This window comes from Arachis hypogaea, chromosome 6 (assembly GCF_003086295.3).
Source record: "Arachis hypogaea cultivar Tifrunner chromosome 6, arahy.Tifrunner.gnm2.J5K5, whole genome shotgun sequence".
NCBI lineage: Eukaryota > Viridiplantae > Streptophyta > Magnoliopsida > Fabales > Fabaceae > Arachis > Arachis hypogaea.
In genome coordinates, this window is record NC_092041.1 from 74,663,438 (window position 1) to 74,677,367 (window position 13,930).

A 13,930-nucleotide genomic window follows, 5' to 3' on the forward strand; every position below is an offset into this window, starting at 1 on the left:
TTACTCTGGTTTACAAAATGACTTCTAAAAGTTAGATCTTACGCTTATTCTATCTTCTACTCTTTCTCTGTATCTTGTCATACTTTTAGTCTGTAATGAAAAAGAAAAAGTTGAGGGAGAAGCATAAGGTTGTTGAGGTTAAAAAAGATGACATTTATCACTGGGTCCATGACGACGTTAAGACCCGTGCCTCTTCGTACTGTAGTTCTGATTCTCTCCAGAAGTTTCATTCTATGAAGTTGACTAAGGATGCTTCCAATGTTGCTGTCGAACTTTTCCCCTGCTCGAGTGAGGATAGGGTTTGTGAGCGCAGAGGGGATTGGGGGTATTTCTATATGTATACCCCTTGCTTCTCTGAATTGCATGTTAGGTTTCCCTTTACCTCTTTTGAATGTGACGTATTGACCCAACTCAACTGTGCTCCTTCCCAACTTCACCCACTTCTTGGGCATTTCTAAAAACGTATCAGTGCTTGATGACTTTTCTTGAATATCCCCCCTCTCTTGGGGTTTTCATCTCATTGTTTCAATGTAAGGGGGTTCGGAAGGGTTTATGGGCTTGTTTGAGCAGTTTTCCCGGGTGATCTTTATTTCTTCTTTACAAATCTTCTTTCAAGAACTTTAAATCCTTATTCGTGAAACAAAGAAAAGAAAACCCTCTTTACTGGTGTTCCGAGCCTATGCAAATTCTTGAGGCTTATAGGACTGATGAGGAGGACTTGGTTATTGACTTTTTAGTGAAGAATTTTTCTGCTGGTGAATGCCTTTAAATCCTTATTCTTGAATATCCCGTTCTATCTTGATGACGAGTTGATAGAGTGATACCTTCTTTACTGGTGTTCTGAGCCTATGCAAATTCTTGAGGCTTATAGGACAGATGAGGAGGACTTGGTTATTGACTTTTTAGTGAAGAATTTTACTGCTGGTGAATGCCTTTCAATCTCTGAGATGTTGGGTTTTGAGAAAGATAATGATGGGGAGGGGTTGCGGAATTATATAGGTAATAAACGAGTGTATTTTTAGTGTTAGTCTGGTTTTGAGGATTTATCTTGCCTTGTTTTCTGTTTGTTCGCAGGAGGACGTCTTTCGCATCTGACTTCGTCTCGGCTTCAATCTTTCCTTGATAGGAAAAAGGAAAAAGGTGTGGGTGCTTCTGTGCTTCCCTAGGCTGGTGAGGATGGTGCTGCTTTTTCAGCTACGCAGCCGGTGTCTTCAAAGAGGAAAAGGGATGTGCCTGATGATTCGTTGGAAGTGATTTATGCGGGGTGTAAGGCTGCTGCCGAGGTCTCATCATCTGTTTTTGACCGTCAGCGCAAGCTTCATGGCTTCATTCCTGGGGCGAATGCTCATTCCTTGTGGAGTGATCAATTTCCCCTGGCTGAGCTTTCTGACAGGGCGTCACGATATCCTGGGGATATGATGCTCACTCGTCGTGCTGGTTTGGAAGCTTTAGGAAAATATGTTCAAGTAAACTCTCTTTGGCCTCCCTTTTCTTTCCTTCTCTCTTTTTTTCCTTTTTTTTGTAACATTTGTTATTGCTAGGTTGTTGCTGCTCGTTTATTGTGTGTTGGTCGTATGACTGAGCTGCTCGGAGCCGAGCAGTTTGATGCTGACAAGTTTGCTAAGATGAAGGAAAAGGAGAATGCCGCCACTGATGTTGCTTCGAAGTTGAACGAGAAAGAACTAGAAGTTACTCGTCTTTAGGATCAGATCAGATCCCTTCAAGCCGAGATAAGAGAAAATGATAAGACCAAAGGAGAGATGACTGCTCGTATTCATGAGCTTGAGGATCAAGGTATTGAGATGTTTACCTCGGGATTCGACCGAGCTATTTCTTAGTTTTTGGTATTTGCCCCTGAGTTCGATATTCGTCAACTTGATGTGACGAAAATTGTTATCAATGGAAAGCTTGTTCAGGACGAGGCTGGTGAGGATCATGATGAAAATGTTCCACCCCCTCTTTGAATGTCTATATTATAAAGTAGATGGAATTTGTGTTTTGTATTTTGTAAATACTGATGTCGGTTTTGATTTTCGACCTTGTTGACTGTTGTTCCAAGCTTATGTCTCGGGTTTATTTTGGTACATGTTTTATGAATTCAACTTTGATGTTTGTTGATTCATAGTTTTATGTAGAAATATAAGTGGATAGTATAATGATTGTATGACATTTGAAATTGTTCCTCATGTTTGAGGTTTGTAGGATGGTCGGCCTCGCTAAAACCTACCCGAGTAAACCCTCCTTAGGGAAAAATCTTGTGGTTAGGAAAAAGAGTACCTGGCCACCCTACTTATTACAGTGGTGTGATCAACTATAATAGTACTTGAGTGACGAGATGTTCCATGTGTTTGGCATGGTCATTCCGTTCAATGTTTCTAAGCGATATGCTCCTTTGCCGACTACTTTAGCGATTCGGAAAGGTCCTTCCCATGTTTGTGCTAATTTTCCGTGGCCTGGTGGTTTTCGGATGTCTTCTAGTTGTCTGAGAACTAGGTCTCCTTCCTCAAGTGTTCTTCGTCTGACTTTTTTGTCATACTGACGTTTCATGGCTAATTGCATCGATCTTTGCCTTAGCTCTGTTAGGTGATGTTCTTCGTCAATGACATCAAGCTCAGTGTGCCGAGCTTGGTTGTTAGTGTCCTCATTGAAATGTTCGGTCAATTTCTTCTTAAAAGCCTGCAAAATTACTTTATTAGCGGCCTCTGCGAGCTCATTAGTCTATGGGTGCTCGACAAAGGAAAAATGGTGTCTGATGTTCATGCTAGTTAAGAAAGTAGTGATTTTTTTATCGGTAAATTGCCTACCGTTATCGAAAACAATTTCTCTTGGTAAACCATATCTACAAATGATAAATTTTCAAATAAACTTTTGTACCTTGTCCGAGGTTATTTTTGCGAGTGGGTGTGCTTCTATCCACTTCGTGAAATAATCGACGGCTACCAAAAGGAACTTTACCTGTCCTGGTGATATGGGGAACGGTCCGAGAATGTCCATGCCCCATTTGTGGAATGGCTAGCTGACGTCAGTTACGTGTAATGCTTCTGCTGGACTGTGTATTAATGGCGAGCATTTCTGACATGATTCACATTTTCTGGCCTTGTTTATGCAGTCCGATCTAAAAGTCGGCCAATAATATCCTGCATGTAAGATTTTTGTTGTCAGGCTTCTGCTTCCGATATGGTGTCCACAGATGCCTTCGTGAACTTCATCTACTGTTATTCTGGTATCATCTCCTGCAAGGCATTTGAGTAGTGGTCGAGAGAAATCACGTTTGTATAGGTCATCCCCAATTAAGGTAAACTAGGTTGCTTTCCTTCTGAAAGACCTCGGATCACCTTCCGGTATGACCCCTGTCTTCAGGTAATGTATTATTGGAGTTCGCCAATCTTCTCCCTATGACAAATTTAAAACATACTGCATATCTAGGCTAGGTTTTGTTAGTGTGAGGTGTACCAAATTTTCTGATTGTTGGTCTTCTCTGTATGTTGCTAGTTTTGATAGTATATCGGATCTACAATTTTGTTCTCGTGGTATATGTGTTATTTCAAACTTTTGAAAGTTTTTTATCATGTTTTTAGCAATATGTAGATATTTTTCTAAGAGGAGATCTTTAGTTTGGAAATTACCTGTTACCTATTGAACTACAAGTAAAGAGTCGCAATATACCTGTAAGCTTGGCACTTGGATTTCTTTTGCGAGCTTAAGTCCTGCCAGTAACGCCTCATATTCGGCTAGGTTATTTGTTGTTTGGAACTGGAATTTGATTGACTGCTCTGCATATACTCCTTGTTTGTCTTTTAGTAGTATTCCTGCACCACATCCATTGTCATTGGATGCTCCATCTACGTACAACTCCCATGGTTTTAGTTCTTCTTCTTCATTTGTAAATTCTGAGATGAAATTGGCCAAAGCTTGGGCCTTTGGGGATCCTCTGGATTGATAAGTGATGTCGAATTCTGAGAGTTCGACCGACCACTTTGTCAACCTTCCGTCTAGGTCAGGTTTGGCTAAGACTTGTCAGAGCGGTTGATTGGTCCGAACTATAATTCGGTATCCCTGAAAGTAGTACCGCAGTCTTCGAGCTGTAATAATTAGCCCAAATGCCAATTTTTCTATCATCGGATATCTTGTTTCAGCACCCTGTAGGACCTTACTTATGAAGTATACCAGGTGTTGTTCTTTATTATCGGTTACAAGTACTGAACTGATTGTGTTAGTCGAAATTGAAAGGAATAGGTGCAGAGGTTTACCTAGCTCTGGCTTTTTCAATATAGGCGGTGACCCTAAGGTGTTTTTGAATTTTGTGAAGGCTTCTTCACATTCCTCCGTCCAAGTAAATTGATTCGACTTCTTTAAGGTATTGAAGAAGTGATATGACTTTTCTGCTGCTGCTGGCAAGAAGCGAGAAAGAGCCGCTAACCGACCTGTGAGTTGTTGGACTTCCTTCTTGCTCCGAGGAGACTGCATATTGATTACTGCAAGACATTTGTCGGGGTTTGCCTCTATCCCTCTGTTTGTTAGTAAGAAGCCGAGGAATTTACCCCTTTGACTCTGAACGCGCACTTTTCTGGATTCAATCTCATATTATGTTTTCTGAGTTGTTCGAATATCTCGTTTAGGTCGTGCTTGTGCTATTCCTCAGAGGTCGACTTTTACGACCATGTCATCTACGTATATTTCAATATTTCTTCCAATCTGATTTTTGAAGACTTTGTCCATTAGCCGTTGATATGTTGCCCCTGCGTTCTTTAACCCGAAGGGTATGACCTTGTAGCAGAAATTTTGTTGATCTGTGACGAATGCCATTTTTTCTTCGTCTTCTGGATGCATGAGAATTTGATTATAGCCTGAATAGCCATCTATGAAGCTGAGCACTGGAAAACCTGAGGTGTCGTCCACCAATCTGTCTATGTTGGGGAGTGGGTAGCCATCCTTAGGGCATGCTTTGTTTAAGTCGGTGAAGTCCACGCACATGCGCCACTTTCCCGAGCTTTTCCGCACCATTACAACGTTTGCTAACCATGCCGAGAATCGAAGTTCTCGGATAAATCCTGCTTCCAATAGTTTTTTGGTTTCTACCTCTGCTGCTTTTCTTCTTTCGTCTCCCAGGTTTCTCTTCTTTTGTTGTATAGGTTGGGCGTTGGGGTTGACGGCCAGCTTATGGCAGATGAAGTTAGGGTCGATACCGGGTATGTCTGCCGGTGTCCATGCAAAAAGATCAGCGTTTGTCTGTATTATTGTGACAAGGTCGGCCTTATGTCCTGCAATGAATGCGGATCCTATGTTAGTAAATTGTTGATCCTGACCTAATTTTACCTTCTCAAGGTCGTCCGTGGGTATGGGACGACTGTTGTCACTTCGGGGGTCCAATTCAGCCAGAGTTGGTATATACTCAGAATTGAACACCGTGCGAATCCGAGGTGTTTCCTCCTTTTTTACTGCTTTGAGGCTTGCATTGTAGCATTGTCTTGCTTCCTTGTGGTCGGCGTATACCGTCCCTACGACGTTGTCCTGCAAGGGAAATTTCACACAAAGATGAACAGTTGAAACAATGGCTCTAAAGGCAAATGATGGATGCCCTAGAATGATATTATAAAGGCTGGGACAGTCAACTACTAGAAATTGGATATCAAGTGTTTTGTTATTTGGAGGTTCTCCAATTGTCGTTCTTAGCCAAATACACCCAGATACCGATACCTTTTCCCTGGAGAACCCTACCAATTCTCCGGGTGATGGCTGTAACGTGTTGTCACTGAAGTGCATCTTTTAGAAGGTTGAATAGAACAGGACGTCGGCACTGCTTCCTGGGTCGAGTAGGACCTTTTTACTGTTAATTCTCCCATGTGAATCGAGATAACAACTGGATCATCTAAATTCGGGCAGGTTGATTTAAAGTCGACCATGTTGAAGTTGATGCGAGAGGTTGGAATTGATGTTTGTCATTCTGGCCGAGACCCTTCCATTGCCATCATTGCTCAGTAACTTCTTTTTCTTGCCGAGGTAGTAGTCCCACCGCCAACAAAGCCTCCTGAGATGTAGTTAATAATCCCTTTGGATGGGGGTGTTTCGACTTGTTTATGTCTGCTTTCTCTTTCTGCTTCCCGTTGCTTTCTTGTTGAGACATATTTGTCTAGGAGCCCTTGCCTGACCAATCTCTCCAGCAGATCTTTTGTCACGATGCACTCATCTGTTGTATGGCCGAACTTTTGGTGAAAAGCGCAGTGCTTGCTTTTATCTACGTATTTTTGATCTTGATACGATCCTGCCCGGACTGGCGGTTTGATCAATTTGTTGTGCAGAATTTCTTTGATTATATCTTCTCTCCTTGTGTTGAATTTTGTATATGTGTCGAATTTCGGTGCTAATTTGAATGGCTTTCTGAGGTCTTTGCTTGTGGGCCGGTGAGGCCTTTCTTCTTCTTTTTTTGGTTGGCTTTTCACTTTTTCGGGCTTCCCTGAGCTCTTCGATTTCAATCTGGCCCTGGGCTTTTTCTCGGAATTCCTCCAGCGTTTCTGATTTTGCTACTGCTATTGCCTCCTGGAATTTTCCAGGGCAGAGACCACTTTTGATGGCGTGCAGCTGTACTTCAGGGTTAAGGTCGGGGATTTGCATAACAGCCTCTGTGAATTGCATCATGTACTCTTTAAGCTTTCGTGTTGTCCTTGTTTGATCGTACTGAGGTAGTCCGAGTCTCGTACGTAAATTTTAGATGCTGCGAAGTGGTTTATGAATAATTTAGCGAACTCGTCAAAGCTTGTTATTGATCCTACAGGTAAGTTAGAAAACCATAATAAAGCGGCTCCATCTAAAAAGGTAGGGAAAGACCGGCACAAGATGGGATCGGAGTCGCTATTGAGAAACATCATTGATTCAAATTTTGTAACATGGATTTTAGGATCTCCGATCCCCTTGTACAGCATTAAAGTCATTGGAAGTGTAAAGCCCATGGGCATTTTAAAACTCATTATTTCTGCTGAAAAGGGGTTTGTTTGTCGTCTCGTCGTTTTGGGATTGGTTTCTCTCGTCTTCGCGTTAGATTCCGACTGATGTTCCTCGTGTTGGTCAATATTCACTTTCTTGTTGGTCTTTAGCTTGTCGTTGTTCTGTATGGCCTCTAGCAGCTCGGCCATTCGCTGGTTTTCTGCTAGCAAGGCGGCGTTTGCAGCTAATAGGTCGGCATTGTTCGGATTGGTCGAGGGTGTTGCCGAGCGGTCCGTCATGGTTCCTGAAAAAAGAAGGAAGAGAAGATACGGGGCCAATACAGTGCTGTTAGCTCGAAAAAATAATCAAAAACGAAGTGAGGCGTTCTGGCCCCACGGTGGGCGCCAAATGTTTCAGCAAGGATACACGTCTCCGCGCTATAGGTCGGATTCCAAATGTTACTGGGAGAGGTGGCCTGTCCTGCAGCGGGAAACGCCTTGCTTGAACACGAGCCGAGCGGCGTACCTGCAAAAAGGACTCCGACGCTCAAGTTAGTGGAGAGTAATTATCAATATTCGAGTGTAAGCTTAAAATGTGTGTATTGGGGTATTCAGGTGTTGCCTTGCCGATTTGATTTAGCAGTTGCCATTTTATAGATCTGTAGGCTGATTCCACTTGATGATCTGTTGGAGTGGATCTCGGCTTACATCGAGATTCTTGGTGATTGTTATTGTGACGTGACTATCCGTTGCTTGCTTGTTTAACGTGGCTGATATGGCCGAGATATAGGATGGTAGTTCCGATTTATAGGGTACAGTACATTACCGAAATAAATAATTTTAAAAATATTTACCGATTTACATTCCCTAATCATATCTCGTTTACACTGTAAACGAGATGAAAATGCGTGTATTGTAAACGAGATATGACATGTTAGCTGCAACGTGGCTATCTCGTTTATACTGTAAACAAGATACAGGCATTGTTCATCTCGTATATAATGTAAAGAATCCCACCAGCTATAAAAGGATGTCTAACTCTTGGTATTCTTTTCAAATTTTTTCTATCCTGTGTCTCATATTTCTCACAAATACAAGGCATTAATGGCCAGTAATAGTCCATACATAGTTGTGCTTGTTTATCCCAATAGTCGTATGAGAAATGGCGACAACGGGGTGACATTTGAGTGTGAAGATCCGATATTGTTTCGCACTCAGCGTGTGGAGACGTTGTCCGATTTGAGGAGTTTGATATTGAGCAAGTTCAATGGTACACAAGCGAGGGAAATCAGAAGGGTGGCGTATAGGTTGCTGGCACCCATGGGTAACAAAGTCTTCCGATTTCGACAATTCCGACTTCTAAGGGACGAGTATGTGCGACTGATGTTTGATATCCATGGGAGGATCATGGTGGAGCAAGTAATGGAGCTTTCCGCAGAGGTGGGACACAGCGGTGGTGGGAGTTCAGTACACTCGACCTATGTACAGGACGACCGACCCCTCGCTCCACCGCCCATTCATGTCGTCATTCTAGTGAATGAGGCAGAGGAGGGCGAGGAGGTGTTGGACGAGGATTACGTGGCGAACAGTGCAGACAGCGACTTGTCCGATAGTGGTGATGAAGATGAATGTGTTCTGGAGACACCTGTTCAAATCGTGGCGCGCCATGTCCTGCCTCCACCTCTTCCAATACCGACGCTTTCGGCAATTTCGTTTCACTATCACAGTTTGGATCTGGACGCTATGTATGAGAGGACTCCGTTTCTTGACACAGGTGAAGAGGATTACAACCTAGACGGCGGTGTAGAGTTTCGGGTCGGCCAAAAGTTTAGAAGCGAGAGACAATGCTTCACGATGTGAAGAACTACAGTATTCGAAGGAGTGCGGAGTACCGAATGATCGAATCGGACCGGTTAAAGTACCATGTGTAATGCCGCCAAACTGAGAATGGGTGTCAATAAAGCCTCCGTGTGGCCCTTTAATAGAACCTCGAATACTGGTAAACTTAAATTTACTTATGCTTTTCATTATAGCCATGTGTGAAGCAATCATGTTTTGTTATTATTAGGGAGATTCAGAGGGTGGGTGGAGTGCACAATTGTCTAGCACCCACAATGTTTCAAGACTATCATCAGTTAGACAGCAGTCTGATCTTGCCATTAAATTAGTCCAATCCCCTTGTAAATATTCTTGTTTTGCAAGATATGTTCAAAGCAAACTATCACTTTAAACCAAGCAAACTATCACTTCAAATCATCTTACAGTGTAAACGAGATAAAGATTTCATCTCGTTTACGGTGTAAACGAGATAGGACCGTAAACGAGATAGCCACATTGCAACTAACGTGTCATATCTCGTTTACAATATAAACGAGATATGACTGAAAAACACAAATCAATAAATATTTTTAAAATTATTTATTTCAATAATTATTAATTTTATTTTATTTATTTAAATAAAAAATTCCAGTTTCAATTTAGTAAAAACCAATTTTTTTTTTTTGCACACTCTTACTCAGCAATATAGGTACGTTTGAACTTACTACTAATTGTAGTATAATCAATTTGCTCATGTATGACTAATTAATACGGCGTTGCCCTTATTCTTGTCAATACTCAATACCAAACTTGGAAAATTATAGCGTTGACTTTGATTAGAGTAGATGATTACTTACACCCAAAGTTTACGACCATTTAACTCTGGGTCGTCTAATTTTCATGACTGAAACTGATTGTTTGTTACACACGTAGGTAAACTAGTGTGAGACTGTGAGGTAAAGTCGGTGTTAAATAGTTACAAGAACTTGATAAATTAAATTGCTTCTAGAACTGGCCTGCGTCATATAAAAAGACCACCGATCATTAATGTTGTTATTATACTGTACGATAGGAATTATCAGCTACTACTCATCAACAACAAACAAGAGGAAAGAAAACAGAGAATGTATTTGGATAAGAGACAGAAATACAAAATTAGGAGAAAAGAAAAAACCATTTGGTTTTAAAAATGCAGACACAATTTTTTTTTGTTGTATCTGATTTTTTATTTACATTTCAAAGACGATTTATTCATGTTACTAACATTTTCGTCGGGAACATTGTTCAGGATCGAAAATAAGCTAATGCTCCACTGCTCAAGTTATGGTTTCAAACTAGTAAACTATTAAGGGGGGAAAGAAAAGGACAGCCATGTATGCAAGAATTTCGCATGTAACATTTAAGTAAAAAACGGAATTCAACCGAATAGTTATTCAAAAACAGAAACTAGAAGACAACTTCGAGGGGAAGTATATATATATATATATATATATATATATATATATATATATATTCATGTCAAGCTATGTCTTCATCAAATTAAAGAATCGCAATGATAGAAAACGTTCTAATTTTTTTTTTGTTTTAACAAAATCCAACTTCATCATTGTGGTTAATCTCAAGAAATTGTATTGTAAATATCGGCAAGTCAGATATTGAATGGATATGCCTCAAAAGATTGAGTTCAAAAAGGAATTCTCCTTTCACACATCTAATTGGTTCATCATCCTTGCCCTTTATTTTCCGGAAAAAAAAACAACGAAAGAAAAAACAATTTGTTGAAAATGTTTCCCACCTGAAACAGAGGCATTGAATAAGGACCTACGTCATGGGGCTGAAAACAACAATTTGTTGAAAACCCAAATCGGCCACAGAGCCATTTTGCGTAAAGATCAACAAACGGTTAATAACACCAGGAACAAAGGTAAAAGGACCTATGCCTCGTTTACAGGAAAAACAAAATGGGAGAGAGGATCCAGAAGGAAAACCCTAGAGAGAAGCCTCAATAGTTTTGATGTGGCGTAGCTATGACTCAAAACGCTTCCATTATCGATAAGGAAGGCGATCTTAAGGGCCACGCTTTTTAAGATCAGAACATTAAGCAACCAAAACAGAAAATCGTAAGAGTTATGTTACAGTAGGCAAAGATAAAACCCTAGATTTGAGTTGAAGATGAAGACGAGAGGAGAGGAAGGTAACTAAGAAGAGTATATATAGTATCATTGGCAATGCTGGTGGACCAGTGTGAAACGTTGTTTTTTTTGGGTCAGCAGTGAAAGTGTTTAAGTTTGGGCTTTTGTCTATATGGGCTTTGGGTGATGTGCGTTTTTTCACGTCTTAATTATCTTTAGATAATTTGATTGATTTAACTAAATTTTCATATAACGACTCTCAATTATCAATTTCACATGAAGTCGACTGTACCAGAATTTTTACTTTTTATTTTTTATTTTTATTATTTTTTAATTTTTAGATTATATAAAAAAATAAATACAATAAAAAAATAAAATTTTATTTTTTATTTTTGTTTTTTTCATAATTTAAAAAATAAAAAATATTTAAAATAAAAATAAAAAATACAAATACAAACTAAACGTGCTCTTAATTTTTTTAAAGATTTTGGTGGTTGGGACAGTCGAACACACATACAATGATTTTGATCAAGTTTATCATTTTAAATTTACTTTATTAAATGGGCTTCGGCTCGTACTCAACCAAGAAAAAGAAATCAGTTTTTTTAAAAGTTATAATAGCTATATTTGATCTAATACTAGTATATAACTAGTAAATATTATTATTTTAGGTCAATATTTAATCAGCAAAAATTTTTATCTATATTTATATGTATTTATCATAGTTTTGAAAATCGAACCGAATCGACTGGTTCAACTAGATTAATCGAGAACCGATCAATTAGCTGGTCCAGGTAAGACCAGAAATTACTTGGCAGAAAATCGGTAAAAAAATTGGTCGAACCGACAGTTAAACGATAAATCGACCGAACCGTCCAGTTTTTTTAGTAGATTCTTGGTTTGAAAATAAAATCCATAAACGGCGTCGTTTTGTCTCTTTAAAAAAAAAGGCTAAAGCTAAACATACACGAAGCTGAACCCTAATCACCCAGAAAAGAAATCAGTACCCAATACCCACAGCAACTCATCTCTCCTCTCTTCGCAGTCTCACAGCCACCAGCCCACCACCACCAGCCCACCACCACCAATCGAGTAGCCCACCGCTATCGCCACCGCATCCCACAGCCACAGCAGCGACGGTTTTGACCACAGTAACCACAGAGATCGTAAAGGCGCGTACGGACAAGAGGGATTACAGAAGGATCATCCTTCCCAACTCCCTTTAGGTCCTTCTCATCTCCCATCCCGACACCGACAAGGTATTCTCTCTCTGATTTTTTATTTTCATTTTTTGATTTCAACTTTATTTGGTTGATTCTTGTTTTGACTGTTTGCAGTGTGCTGTTTCCATGGACGTTGGAGTAGGTTGCTTCAGCAACCCTGCTAGCCTCGAAGGCTTTGCCCATTTCCTAGGTTTCTTTTTTTTTCAATTAAATAATTTATTCTTTTTACTCGTTGTATGTTGATTTGGATTGGATTCTTTGTTTGCGGTTAAATGTGCCCTTTGAATCACGTTCATCCAAGATAGGCAATTATCATATTTAGCTTTACTTTAGTTAAAAATTATAATAGGAAATTAATGATAGAAGTTATTTATCGGTCACTTTTAGCACTATTGGATAGAATCTATTACCATTTTTCATATCATTCTATCCATTTCTATTCAATCCAAACAAAGGGACTCGTTAAAATTCCATCCTCTCCTATTCCATTCCACCTTGTTCCACCAATATATAGCTCGATTAGGAACAGAAGATATTAATGTTTGGTGTTTGGATTATTGTTATATTTATGCTAAAGAGTTGTGTTATGAGAATTTAAGATAATTGTTTCTTGTGGTGGGGTGGGGAATATTTCTACATTTTTAGAAAATTTAATTTTTGGTGTGCTTTTTTTCATGGTTGACAGAGCACATGCTGTTTTATGCCAGTGAAAAATATCCGGTGGAAGATAGCTACTCCAAGTATATCACTGAGGTACAATTAACACTAAAAAAATGTCATTCTTAGAAGTGTTTATGAATTTTGATATTGGTACTTCTCTCTATGAAGTTATTGATTGATTGTTTAGCCCTGCTGCCATATGTATTCTGGTTGAACTCTCCAGTTTTGTTCCTCATTATTTTTAGGTTTTTTAATAATTTTATTTAATATTTAATTAAACCGGTTGAATCCCGGTTGAACCTCGATCGAATCAATAAATTAGTGAACCAATTATCTCACCGGTTTATTGACCGGTCCGGTTCTCACAACCTTGGTATTTATATTCAAACACATAATTTGCACTTATATTTACTTGAGACAGGGATACAAAGACAGAAAATCATATTTAACAGATGAAAAATAGATAGAAATATTATATCCAGAAACACTGAATTAGTATATTTTGTGTTCATCCTATCCTAACAGAAAGAATACTAAAATACTAACGAGAAATATAATTTATTTTTTATTTTTTCTTTCATTATTTTTATTAATTTTTTATAATTATATTTTTTATTATTATACATTTTTTAAATCTTTTAAATGAAAAAAATAAATTAAATTTTTATAATATTTGTTCTAGTTTATCACCGAACAAAATACAAAAATACTAATTTTGTATGCCTGTCTCTCAAAACTAAATATAACTATATTTATAAGAATTTATACACATAAATTAGTAATTTTTTTTATTAAAAATAATTTGATACTCGTGCTGATCAATACGGATCAAAATTAATAAAAAATATTGGTCCCAAAAATTTCTATATTTGATAAATTAAAGTAACAACGATTTTCTATACCTAAAAAATAATAAGGCGACTTTTAATAACTGCGAGTTACAAAAATTACTTTATTTAAAGTTAAAACTAGTTTTTTAAAAATAATTTTGTAATTTTACATGTCAGTACGAATACTTTTCAAAAAAAATAAAAATCAAATTCGGTCTTTAAATCTTTATTTTATATTTATATTTGTTGGCTAACAAAAGTTCATTCATTTTGTTAAAAAAAAAAAAAACAAAGATTTCCGTTAAAAATGAATGTAAACTTTTTATATTTGAGTTTACAGACTTTAA

The 13,930-nt window shown here is 38.5% G+C and overlaps 1 long non-coding RNA gene and 1 other non-coding gene across 2 annotated transcripts; one reads left to right on the top strand and one right to left on the bottom strand.

Annotated features, from left to right (window-relative positions):
- Nucleotides 1-10,376: 10,376 nt before the first annotated feature.
- Nucleotides 10,377-10,476, bottom strand: LOC112700629 (small nucleolar RNA Z266). The gene has a single exon (XR_003153535.1). It is a non-coding gene; the product is annotated as a small nucleolar RNA Z266 (small nucleolar RNA).
- Nucleotides 10,477-11,818: 1,342 nt separating this feature from the next.
- On the top strand, nt 11,819-13,121 carry LOC112696720 (uncharacterized). Its single transcript, XR_003150856.2, has 3 exons — nt 11,819-12,129; nt 12,208-12,283; nt 12,779-13,121. It is a non-coding gene; the product is annotated as an uncharacterized lncRNA (long non-coding RNA).
- The last annotated feature ends 809 nt before the right edge of the window (nt 13,122-13,930 follow it).